The following is a 13,593-nucleotide window of genomic DNA, read 5'->3' on the forward strand; positions in this document are numbered from 1 at the left end:
ATTCTGAGATTATACATTTCTACTGACAAACCAACAAAGGAAATAAAGATTTTGGTCAATTACATACTTACAGTTTACTCACCTTTGTGGTTCTCAATAAGGTTCAACAGTTCAATCAAAGATGGCTCGCCCCATCTCTATGCTGCAATTCAAAGGTCGAGATACTTACCTGCTAAACTGCGCAAGGTTGTCGATTCATCCATTCTTTGCTCTTCCAGAAAACATTCTCCTTAGTATGATGACTGACGAACGGATAGAAGTCAGAAAGTTGGCCCTTGACCGTCTTCTGGCAGCCAGAGAAGCAGAGTCTGACACTGTATATGGAAGGGTTAGATGTATTAAAGTGCCAAAGATGAATTTCAAAGCTAATAATTATTACGATATGATTAACTGGAAGACTATTACCTTGACTGTTCCACCAGTTCTTTGTTCTGTTTCTAACATAAAAGGGCTGTCGGGAGACACTGCAGAGGTATGGAAATTTAGTGAATTCCCCTCTCACGCCGTGGCAGTCGAGAGAACCGTCAAACTGGTGACATTGACATCTTCTAAAGTTATTGGCCCCCAATCTCGTGATCGTTTTATACGCTCTACACTGAAATCTAGGCAACAAGTGCCAAAGTTTAATACAAAATCTGATTTTATCAATAAATTTGACACAGATTCAGACTAAAACAAGCCTGACATATGGTTGGTTGGTTGGTTGAGTTGGGCTTGGGAGAAACCCGAAGAGCAGCCACCTCCACGCGGTGGGTTCTGGGTGACCAATACAGGTTAGCTGAGAGCTGCAACAATTTTCACCTTGCGCTGTGGCGCGCCGCCTTTTCGCTCATATCTCGGGAACGGTTCGTTCGTTTCGGTAGCAAATGACGTGACAAATAACTTTTGTTTTATACATTTTGCCATGAGATGCGTATTGCAGGCACTAGGTAGACAATTTCACGATTTTAGGCGAATTTCCGAAATTTCAAGGCCGGAGTTGGGGTTGAAGATGCAATCCGATCTCAAAACAAAAAGTTGCATTGGAATCAGGAAGTACTAAGGCAACGCACTATTAGAAATCCCGTATCGAAAAAAGTCCGGAATCGACCCACCCTACTGTCTAATTGACACACATGCCAGCAGACTAGGTGCACCATACAATGATTATTGTAGAAACTGTCAGAACTTAGAGTTAGTCAGAAAACCACTCCACCTAAGTACCAATAAAATACACTCAGTCCTTTTTTTACGCGATTTTTGGTTCTGCCACTAATCGCGTAAAAAAAAAATCGCGTAAAAATGGTTAGTTTTCCAATATTAACTGACGAATTGGTTCCGAATATAAAAAATATCGCGTATAACAAAATATACGCGCAAAAAAATATTCAAAAACAATACAATAAGTTTCAAATTTCAGACTTATGACTTATTCATTCATATCAAAATAAAAAATACAAAACAAAAACCATATATAAAAGAGAAGAAAATAGAAAATAGGTGCATTTATTGAAAAAAAAACCGTTGAATGCTGTTTAATCACTGTCATTATCCGTAGTGGAAATTATTCTTAGCCGCTTATTTTGATGGCCGGCACTGATATCACTAGAATTTGCATCAGAATCAATAGTAAGAACTATGGATTGATGTTCTGATTGACTTAGCATCTCTGATTGAGTTTGCACCATAAATTCAGTTAATTTTGTTTGAATGCTTCTTTTTGGACCCAATAAATTCCGATGTAGTACTTTATATCTTAGCATGCAGAGACTCAATTCTTTTTGAAAAATTCGTTCACGTTCGGCATCAGTATCATTTGCTACAAAATAATTTTCCAATTCTGCTGCAAGTTTAAGACCAAGCAAAAAACGAAAAAAAAGCAATCGCGTTAAAGTGAGAAATTCGCGTAAAAAAAGGAATTTGCGCTACAAAAATAACCGCGTTAAAGTGAAATAGCGTAAAAAGAGATCGCGTAAAAAAAGGACTGAGTGTATATCAAACTGTAATTTGGCACAGGGGTTCGCAGTAGCAAGGGTCACTTTTGGGATAGGAATTAAAAAAAGTGTGCCTCGCTCTCTAAGAAGTTAAATTTAAAACATATCTCCTCAACCATTCATGGCATAATAACCAGATTCACTCAGGACAAATCCCCCATGCACCTCTAACGACCCTGTGGAAATAATAACTCCTCTCACTCCACATATAACGGTTATATTAAAAACTATTTTGAGAGCGATAAATCAATATATAAAAACGTCAGAAACAAAATTTGACTATTGACATAGCGATGAAATTCCATATATCGCGACCTATTTATCCGATTTCAACCCATATACTTTCCTTAGATTTCTAAATTACAGTGTGAAAATTCTGCCTTTAAAGTATGCCAGTTTATGATAAAAATTATCCTAATGGAACGAAACTGTTTAATCCCCAAGACCACAGTTCTTTTTGCGAACCTTAAATCAAAAACATCCGTCAATCTGTGAGGTATATTACAAAATTTGAGAGCAAATTCTTATCTGTCCCAAAAGTGGATTTAGTTGAAAAAATAATCCCCTTAGTCCTGATATATATAATAGAAAAATTTAGAATTTCTTAATGACTTCAATATAGGTTAATATATAAAATATCTTAAGAAATTAAAAGATCCTGTTTTCTGAAAAACAGTGTATCTTTCCGCATAAAATGGATGTAATCTGGTGAACACATGTCCTTGCCACCATCAGAATTTTAAAACATCCGGTTGACCTTATAACGCATGAATTGGCGATGGAATGTGAGTTATCTTAGATATCATCTAAGACATTATTTTAACAATGAGTTTAACATTATTATTTTGTGCATATCGAAAACGTATTTTTCACGAACGAAAGAGTGCTTGATCGGGCAATAAGTCTACCAAAATTTACGCTTACCAAATTTTTTAACTGTACATATAATCGTACGGATGTTTTTGGTGCATTTGCATAAACACTCCTCTATTCAAATCACTATTGCCAACAGGTCTTACTTTGGACTGAGTAGGCATTTGAAAAGTAACTCTTCTCTCACTTCCGTCCTGCTATATGGTGCGGAGGCGTGGACAATGACATCACCTGTTGAATAGGCTTAAGGAGAGTTCAAATGGTTTTGCTAAAGATTTATGGTCCTTTGCTTATTGGCGGCAGCGGGTACCTCAGTCGATGAAGAGATGAGCTGTACAAGATATATGTACACCGACGTAAACATAGTTCAGCGAAACAAGAGACAGCGGCTGCGGTGATTAGGTCATGTTGCCCTGATAGACGAGATCACTCCAGTTTTAAATGTTTTCGATTCAGTATCCGTCGGTGGATGCAGAGAAAGAGGAAGACCTCCACTCCGCTGGAGATATCAGGTGCAGAAGAACTTGCCTACACTTGACATCTCGAATTGGCGCCAATCAGCGAAAAGAAACAACGGCTGGCGTGCTGTTGTTAGCTCGGCTATATCTGCGTAAGAAAATTATTTTCGCCGAATAGATTGTTATAGGTGGTAGAAGTTCAGGCAACGATTCTTTTACAAACGGTTTAAGTTGCTCACGACTTCTGGCCTTTGACCAAGTATCCTCTGGGCAGCCTAAGAACATCCGTTTGAAGGCGAGCTAAAGGGGGAAGCCGAAACATCCCTTCCACAGAGTTTTGCGCTGGGTAAGGGACCCGCCACGTAAAAAACAGTACCAACGAAAACTAATGGACAGCCTCGGATGAGATACTGGAATGTCCGGTCCTTTAATTGGGAAGGTGCCGCTTCCCAGCTGGTTGATGTCCTCGTTAGAGTGAAGGCTGACATAACCGCCATCCAAGAAATGCGATGAACGAGACAAGAATTGAGGCGAGTAGGTCCTTGTAGCATTTAATACAGTGGCCAAATAAAGGAGCGCAAATTCAGTTTGCGACTCGTGGTGGGAGAGATACTTGATACTTCGTCGCCACGTACTGTCATTCACCCTGGTGGATGAACGTCTAAGCCACAATCCGCATCAAAGCGAAGTTATTCAACAAATCGCTTATTTGCGCCCACGCCCCGATGGAAGAAAAGGAAGACGTGACCAAAGATGCCTTCTATTTTAACGTCAGGGTGGACAAAAGAGGTACCTTTGGCATTTCGGTTGGTAAATTCAGCCTCCACGGCGAAACATCATCAAATGGATCGAGGCCGATCGACTTGACCGAGGCCCGATTTATGGTTAGCTGTAGTACTAGATTCCACCTGACTGTCTCCGGATCGAAAAGCCACCAACCAGATGGATCATGTTGTGATATACGGAAGACACGTGTCCAGTGTTTTAAATGTCCGTGCGTTCCGAGGTCCTAACATTGACTCGGATCACTATCTTGTTGCAGCCAAGATTCGCACCCGCCTCTGAAAAAAACGCACGTCAACAAACTCAGGGATGGTTCTACGTCGAGAAGCTGCAATCGCGACAGAAAGCAGAACGATTTTCTACCCGACTTGCACTCCTGTTCTCTGAGAGCACTTGTCAGCAACCCGGTATAAGGGACTGTGGGAGGGCATCTCAAACTCCTTACGTACAGCTGCAACCGAAACCATTGGTTTACGAAACATTTAAAAGAATAGTTGGTACGACGAGGAGTGCCGTGTCGTAGCGGAGAGAAAACAGGCTGCCTACCTCGCACCATTACGATCGACCACAACACAATGCGTGAGTACGAAGAGCTTGATAAGCTGGCTGACAGGGGTAATGCTAGAAAATTCTACTAAAAAATGCGGCGGCTTACAGAAGGTTTCAAGACCAGAGCATCCTTTTGTAGAGTCCCAAAAGCTGATCTAGTGACTGACGCCCAGAGCATACTTAAATTATGAAGGGAACACTTCTCCAGCCTGCTGAATGGCAGTGAACGCACAACGCCAGGAGAAGGCGAACCTGAGCAGACGTTCCATTGTCCGACCATGAAGATGCTCGAATAGCAACAACCCGCCTGAAGAACAACAAAGCGGCGGGGGCCGATGGATTACCGGCCGATTTATTCAAACACGGCGGTGAAGAACTGATAAGGAGCATGCCCAACGACTGGAATTTAAGTGTGCTCTGCCCAATCCACAAAAAAGGAGACCCCACAATCTGTGCCAACTACCGTGGGATAAGCCTCCTCAACATTGCACATATGTAAGGTTCTATCGAACATATTGTTTGAGAGATTAAAGTCCACCGTCAACAAACTGATTGGACCTTTTCAGAGTGGCTTTAGACCTGGCAAATCAACAACCGACCAGATATTCACCATGCGCCAAATCTTGGAAAGGACTCGTGAAAGGAGAGTCCTTTTCGTCGATTTCAGAGCTGCTTTCGACAGCACGAAAAGGAGCAGCCTTTATGTCGCGATGTCTGAATTTGGTATCTCCGCAAAACGGATGTGTGAACTGACGTTGATCTGCTGCTGGAGAAAATAATTCGAACGTAATCGAGCAGGTGCAATATTTTATAATAATGTACAGCTGCTGGCGTTTAACGATGATACTGTATCATTGGTCTTTACACCCGCGCCGTTAGTTCTGCTTTCTCCAGACTGGACAAGGAAGCAAAGCAAATAGGTCTCGCAGTGAACGAGGGCAAGACAGAATATTTCCTGTCATCAAACAAACAGTCGTCGCACTCGCGACTTGGCTCTCACGTCACTCTTGACAACGTCTGATGTGTTTAACGTGGGATCCTGCTGTCGACAGCTTAGCTCCAAGGTGCTCAAAAGCACAACGGATCAATGCAATGCGTTGATCAGCGCCCTAAAAATTGGGTAAGCATTTTCAGTACCAATTGGCAGTGTGGCATGGACACACTAACCACCTTGGTAGGGCTCGAGGCCCATCTAAAACCTGTGCCGTACTTTGGGCCCGGCACCCGGTTGCAATGCAACTCCACATTCAACTGACAAAGTCAGTCCTCCCCGCGATTTGGGTTTTAACCAGGGCCACCACGAATCTCCACAAAGGGCCAAACCCAATGGGCAGAAGGGCCACTGCTCCCCGTGGTACCAGGTTAAAGTCTTTGGTATGACCTTGTAGCCGAAGCTACGACCAGTTGAGCTTCCATATTGCTCTGGACTGGTGGCCAGGATTTTAGTCGCCTCTTATGACAGGCATGCCTTACCGCGGGTATATTCGGTTTCCCCTCGAACCTGCAGGGCGAGTCACAGTTGACAGAAGCCAATGTGTTTTAACGTGAATACCTGTCTTCAAAGACTCAATTCCACGCCGCTTTCTATTGCTAGAAGCACATAGATCAATACAATGCGTTGATCAGGGCCCCAAAGCATAAGTGCGTGCAAACACACCCCACTACGGAGAACCAAAGCAAGAGTGCTGGCAAAGTACTTATACTTTGGTTCCAATTGGTAGAATGGAACTCCCTAGCCACCTTGGTCGGGTTCGAGGCCCATCTAAAACCTCTGCCGTACTCTGGGTCCGGCACCCGGCCGCAGTGCGACTCCACATTGGACAAATGCTTTGCGTGCATTAAGGTACAAACCACAGCCACCACGAATCTCCCCAAAGGGCCAAGCCCAATGAGCAGATCGGAGTTTCCTCCAAGGGCTAACTGCTCCCCGTGGTACCATGTTAAAGTCTTTGGTATGACTTTTGTAACTTTTGGTTACTACCAGTTTGAGCTCATAGTAATCCTAACTCATGACTGGTGACATTTGTCGCTTGAACAACAAATGTTTGTTATATAATTGTAAGCTTATATAAAACTATAATATCATTTCAAGCTAATATTATAGCACTTTTCTGACTTAAACCATGATGACATTCAAAATCAAGACCTGTCAAATGTCATACACAGTGCATGTGGCTTTTAGTCGCCTCTTACGACAGGTATGCCTTGCCGCGGGTATATTCGGTTTCCCCCCGAACCCAAAGGGGGGTTCCCCCTACCCGCAGGGGGAAGTCACTGTTGACAGTCATAACTTTGAAGTCGTACAAAATTTCGTCCAATCCAACACCGGATAACTTTTGCCAACAGGTGCTACTTCGGACTGAGTAGGCAATTGAGAAGCAAAGTCCTCTCTCGACGAATAAAAACCAAACTCTATAAGTCACCCATAATTCCTGTCCTCCTATATGGTGTAGAGGCTTGGACGATGACAACAACTGATGAGTCGACGTTGCGAGTTTTCGAGAGGAAGGTTCTGCGAAAGATTTATGGACAGCTGCTACGCTGGCTAGGTCATGTTGTCCGAATGGACGAAAACACTTCAGCTCTGATCGATGCAGTACCCGCCGGGGGAAGCAGAGGAAGAGGAAGACCTCCACTCCGTTGGAAGGACCAAGTGGAGAAGGACCTGGCTTCGCTTGAAATATCCAATTGGAGCTAAGTAGCGAAAAAAAGAAACGACTGGCGCGCTGTTGTTATCTCGCCTATAATCGCATAAACGGTGTCTACGCCAGTAAAGAAGAAGAAGAATTATAAATCTCGGTGAGTCTATGATCTATAATATAACTTGAGGATGACTTTGATCATAAATCATTCAAGATTTTGCCGAATAATAAACGATGAATTCTTTCTTTAATCCTTGCAAGTTCTGCCCCTTTATTAATAACTAAATGCAATCTCTAAATAAAAGGATGTGTAGTTGTGTGGAAAATTTTCCATTCTAATTTTTTTAAAGATTTGCTTGTCCTTATATACTATTTAGAAATAATACTTATCTAATTAAATGCATGAGTAAGTGTAAAGCGGTGTTGGTTTTAAGTAGGCAACTCAATGTATGTAAGTATATGCGTTTGTTTGTTCGTATGTAATTATCAGAGTGGATGTTGCATATGCATTTTCCATGGAGATCATTATTTTGTTTACACAAATGATTATATAATTCAATTGGTAAATAATTTTTTTGTTTTCATCTCACAACTTGTTTAAGCTTAGGTATCGTTCAGCTGATTACCAAACCAGTTTTGAAGGAACTAAAAGTTAAGGCTTTAATGAAGCCGGGGTCAAAAGTGGACAATGGGCATGCCGCCGTCACTTTTATGGGAAAACATATATATAAATATCTCGAGAAGCAATTAATGTAACGGGATAAAATTCTGACAAATAATGGCTTTGAAGTATGCCAATTTATGAACAAAAATTGTAAAAATTGTATATGTGGACTCTAGAGCCTATATACTTGTGTAACTTTTTACTGAAAATATCGGTCAATGTGTAAGATACATATATAATTGAAATTCAGAGAGAAAGCTTTTCTGATAGTAGTATTCTGTGTGATGCAAATTGGTTGAATATACATATGTATCTAATATAAAGATTTTCTTCCAGGTGACCTTATACGGCATACATTGGCCGATATAATGTGCGAGTTATCTTAATGAAGTTTGGAGTGCATTTTTGTGCCCCACAATTAATAAAATCGGGTGAAAACTCGCCATAGACACCAGATAACTAACATGCTTTATGTACCTGAAAGTATTATCCCGGCTTTAATCCTTAAAAGTTGCAAGAGTATGAAATGTTCGGTTATACCCGAACTTAGCTATTCCTTACTTGTTATGAATTGTTTTGTTTTTATAATAGTGTTTTATGTTTGCATAGTATTTTACATGTATATTGATGCTACTACTTATTTTTAACCCTTTCTACCCGAATGGGACATATGTATGTGTACCAGCTAAAGTTTAAACATCTTTAAAAATTTTAAATTCAATGTTGCTTAGTTGTAGAATATTCCATATTATACTTAAGTATTCCTGAATACATTTCAAAAAGTACCGTTAAATATTTCTGTCAATTGCCTTTACAACACTGTTCTTAGTGAGTTATGCAGCGGCAAAGCAAAGTGCTTGGTTCGTTTTTCAAAGATTTTACTAAGCTTTTGTAAAATATTTAGTGTGAAAATAATTAAGTATAGTGGTATTGCAACTTAGACTGTGTCTGGTAAGTATTTTTAAAAATAATTTGGTTTTGTGCTTATTACATTGTATAGCATTCATGTATGATAATATATACATATAATGTATAACCCTATATCTATCTCGATTACTTTTAGGCCTTCTTTACCTTAGGAATATCAAGATCTTAATGAATGATTTCATTACGCATGTACCACAGTGCACCCGTGATTGTTCTAAGCATTATAAATTGAAACATTTGAATTATATCAATGTTGTTGCACAGGTCAAGCCCCACAGTTGAATGCCATACTTCCAAATCGGTTTTATGATTGCATTGCACACAGGACTTCGTTGTTTAGGCTAAGTTTGGGATTTTTGTTTAAAAGCCAATTTAAATTTGGTACTCCTTACTTCATGCAAGTTATTTTACTCGCTGTATGTTTTCGCCACGTCAGCCTGTGATCCCAGTGAATCCCAAGATAATTTACTTCATTCGCTTCGGGTACTAGAATATTGTTTATTTTAACTGTCCGACACGTTTCTGCTCTTAGCGAGAATGTAACATGCTGGCACTTTTGCTCATTAATACTTATACGCTAGTTGGCTAGCCTTTCTTCCACAAATGTTAGTTCCTGCTCTAATACTCTTGATGCTCTGATGGAGCATTTGTTACGGCTTACTGTAGATGTGGATGTCAATACGTTAGTAGCTGTTGGAATGTCTGTTGTATATATTATGTACAGAGTTGGGCCTGGCACGCTACCATGACGTACACCAGCCGATGACAACAACCGATGAGTCGACGTTACGAGTTTTCGAGAGAAAAATTCTGCGAAAGATTTATGGTCCTTTGCGCATTGGCCACGGCGAATATCGCATTCGATGGAACGATGAGCTGTACGAGATATACGACGACATCGACATAGTTCAGCGAATTAAAAGACAACGGCTACGCTGGCTAGGCCATGTTTTCCGGATGGATGAAAACACTTCAGCTCTGATCGATGCAGTACCCGCCGGGGGAAGCAGAGGAAGAGGAAGACCTCCACTCCGTTGGAAAGACCAAGTGGAGAAGGACCTGACTTCGCTTGGAATATCCAATTGGCGCCACGTAGCGAAAAGAAGAAACGACTGGCGCGCTGTTGTTAACTCGGCTATTATCGCGTAAGCGGTGTCTACGCCAATTAAGAAGAAGAAGAAGTTGGTTTGTATAAAGATGGCTGCGTTAAGTCTTTTCCAGGTTTATTTATCATGATGATCATCAACTTTTTCACACGAAATTGGATAGTATCCGAAACCAAGAATTGCATTAAAAACCAAGGAGAGCACCGTTATAGCAGTATTTGGTAACTCAATTACCATTTTTGGAGTAATATTATTGTGTCCTGATGCTTTTTTCGGATTTAGCTCTTTTATGATTCTAGTAACTTCAAAGGTAGAAGTCCTAATAGACAAAAGCGACTGGTTAGCGATATTAAACAAAGTTGGCAATACCTTCTCTAAGTGATTTGCAAAACAATTTGCGTTATCCTCATCACTACGTGCCCAATTACCATTCAACTGTCTTAAAAGGAATGTTGGATTCTACTAGTGGTTTAAAAGACTTTTGCTTGCTAGAATTTAGATACAGTTTCTTTATATAATATTCAGTGTTGCGTTCTTCCTCACATTTAAGCGCTTTTTTTAACTTACGTAGAGCAGATTTGAGTTAAAGCAGAGTTGAAGGGGAGTGATTTAACTGCAACTCACGTCTAGCTCGCCTTTTCTCATTTACAAGTTTTTCTACTTCATTTTTAGTGATCTTTCTAAAACCAACTATTTTATTGTTTCTTTTTGGTGTTGCCAATACAGCTGCATTAGTTATTACATCAATTTATTCTGTTATACTTTCATCAAGGTCTCTTCCTGTATTTATTTTCCAATCAATATTGATGTGGCTGCTGATATACTTTCTATAATTCAACCAGTTAGTTTTATGAGATGTTAGAGAAACTTTTGGCTCAAATATTATGTTCTGCTCGTATAACTTTGTTAGTACAGGTGAATGATCAGATGATAAGTCTGTACATATATCAGCATATGTATATCTACCTACATTTTTCAGTACAGTAAATTCTATTAAGTCTGGTATTTTTTTCTATCACTGGGCCAGTATGTCGGCTCGATTGATTGATTGAAAGAGAAGGAATGCACCGCGACCTTTGGTCTATTGTGCCCTCTCCTAACTCACGTAGACTCACTTAGCCCCAGCGCATTGATGAAGTTCAATTGATTTCCGGGTGCTTATGAGGCTATGCGATCCCAATCCGGAAACATGGATCCAAGGGCCTTAGTCCTGCGTCTACAGACTGCTGTGCAGTCGATCAGCTTGCAGTGGCCGGTGTACCATGCGACCAGTAGCCATCTTGGTGGAGGCTGCGGAGCGGGCTAGCTCGTCCGCCAGTTCGTTACCGGCTATACCTCTGTGACCAGACACCCAAATTAGGTGTACCTGGTTACGTTCTGCAAGGCTGCTCAGCCTTTCCCTGCACTCCTGCACTAATAGCGATTTGATTTCGTAAGAGGAGATCGCTTTTAGCGCCGCTTGACTATCGCTGAGAATGGCTATTCGCTTATTGCGATAGTTGCGATGGAGGTTTATTTCTATACACCGACTTATGGCAAAAACTTCTACCTGGAAAATGCTTGGGAACTCTCCCATGGGTATGGAGAGCCATCGGTGTACCACCTCAGCGTGCTATTCCTCAACATCAGGAGTCATTCCACTCGTCTTTGCTGCCGAGGGTAACCTTAAACTTTTTCTTTTTCTCTGACCAATAACTAAATGAAGCGGAGTAAGTTTCAGCATAACCTCCAGCGCTGCCGTTGGACAAGTGCGCATTGCGCCCGTCATACAGACACAGGCTAGCCGCTGCAGCTTCGATAGTTTGGTCTTTACCGAAGTCTGATCTGCTATTGAGATCCAGGCCACCGCCCCGTATGTGATTATGGGTCGCACCATCATGGGTACAACCACCTACAGCTCCAGGACTTTCCCTTTTTGCTATAATTACAATGTCGTCCGCATACCCTTGGCAGCGGATCCCATTGTTCGTTAGCAGTACTAACAGGTCGTCTACGACCAGACTCCATAGCAGGGGTGATAACACACCTCCCTGTGGGCAGACTCTTGTTGTGCCGAGACGAATCCTCTTATTTCCTATTGTGGTCTCAGCAACTCTGCAACTTCAATCCATCTACGCACCGGTGCTGCCACATTCCTTTTCTCCAGTGCCTTGGCTACACTCTTATGAGACGTGTTATCAAAGGCACCTTCGATGTCCAAGAACGCGCAAAGCATCACCTCTCCATGCTCCAGTGAACTCTCTATCTCAGTGGTTATCTGGTACTGAGCAGTACTGGTAGATCTGCCCGCTCTGTAGGCATGCTGAGCCGCATGCAGGGGTGCTCTCTTCATCGCTGTCGTCCTTATTTCATGGTCCGCGATCTTCTCCATGGTTTTTAGTAGGAAAGACGTTAGACTGATTGGCCTGAAGGATTTCGCCAATGAGTAGTCTTTCCTACCTACCTTGGGTATGAAGATCACCTTCGATACTTCAGGGATGTACGCCATTGCGAGGCTTTCCCTCAGCAGCCGAACCAGGTGAGGCAGCAGTAGTGCTTCCCCTCTTGTAACAGCGCTGGAAAGATGCCATCCACTCCCGGAGACTTGAATCTCTCAAACGAGGCCATTGCCCACCGGATCGAGTCCGCCGTAAATAGCTGTTTGGCGATACTCCAATCTTCGCGGGATGGCCTGTGTTCGATCACGGGTAGGCATTGGTCTTCCCGAACCGTCTCCGGTCGCCGTCGCTCTGTCCTCTGCGCTGGTCGTAAAAGTCCCATCTCCTCTTTTCATTACTACTACTGCGTCATTTGTGCCTCTGGCCAGAGCTTTATGCAGCCAGGCCGCCTCTGGTATTGAGGCGACATTCTCGCAGAATCTCCTGAAGCTAGCCTGCTTTGCAGACCTAATATCCTTGTTGTATAAGGTGAGATAGCTCCTATATTCTTCCCAGACCCCCGTACGTTTCGCTTTGTTGAATAGGCTGCGTACTTTTTTCCGGAGGTCTGCTAGTTTCCTTGACCACTGGAGACAGTTTCGTCTGTCTGTGGTCACTTATAGGGGGCAACTGCCATGATAAGCGTTAATAACAGACTCGTTTAGCTCAAATAGCCTAATCTCCTAACCTGGGCCTGAAACGCTATTATAAGTCTGAGGAAGAATTCAATGTTATTCCTGACAACTATGCAAGTTCTAGATCTCTTGCTAGAGATATTCCAGATTACCTTATTTAACGCCGTTCTGAGGGCTTTAACCTCTCCTCTATGGACTCAAGGCTCTTGGATCAGCAGTATGCCCAGTTTCTCCGCTGTGAACCTGTTCGCTATGACAGCCGAAGCTGCCGCCGCGTGATGCAGGTTCACCTGGGCAATTCCGTATTGACGGCCATTATAATAAAGGTTCGAGGAAGGGTAGATCCTCTTCCCCGCCGTCAATCACGCTGCCGTCCAGTGGGTCTCCTAGCCCCTCGAGGAGTTCCTGCGTGGAGGGTAGCTCTGCTCTGTTGTAATACAGCCACAATTGCAACATCTTTTATTCAAATCGTCTTTTTTAAAGGTGCATTTGGAAGTGAGATGTAAACCACATACCACACAACCACTGCGTGGAGTGCAATATGATTTGGTATGCCCATATTCTTG

The sequence above is a fragment of the Bactrocera tryoni genome, unplaced genomic scaffold (assembly GCF_016617805.1).
Source record: "Bactrocera tryoni isolate S06 unplaced genomic scaffold, CSIRO_BtryS06_freeze2 scaffold_7, whole genome shotgun sequence".
Lineage (NCBI taxonomy): Eukaryota > Metazoa > Arthropoda > Insecta > Diptera > Tephritidae > Bactrocera > Bactrocera tryoni.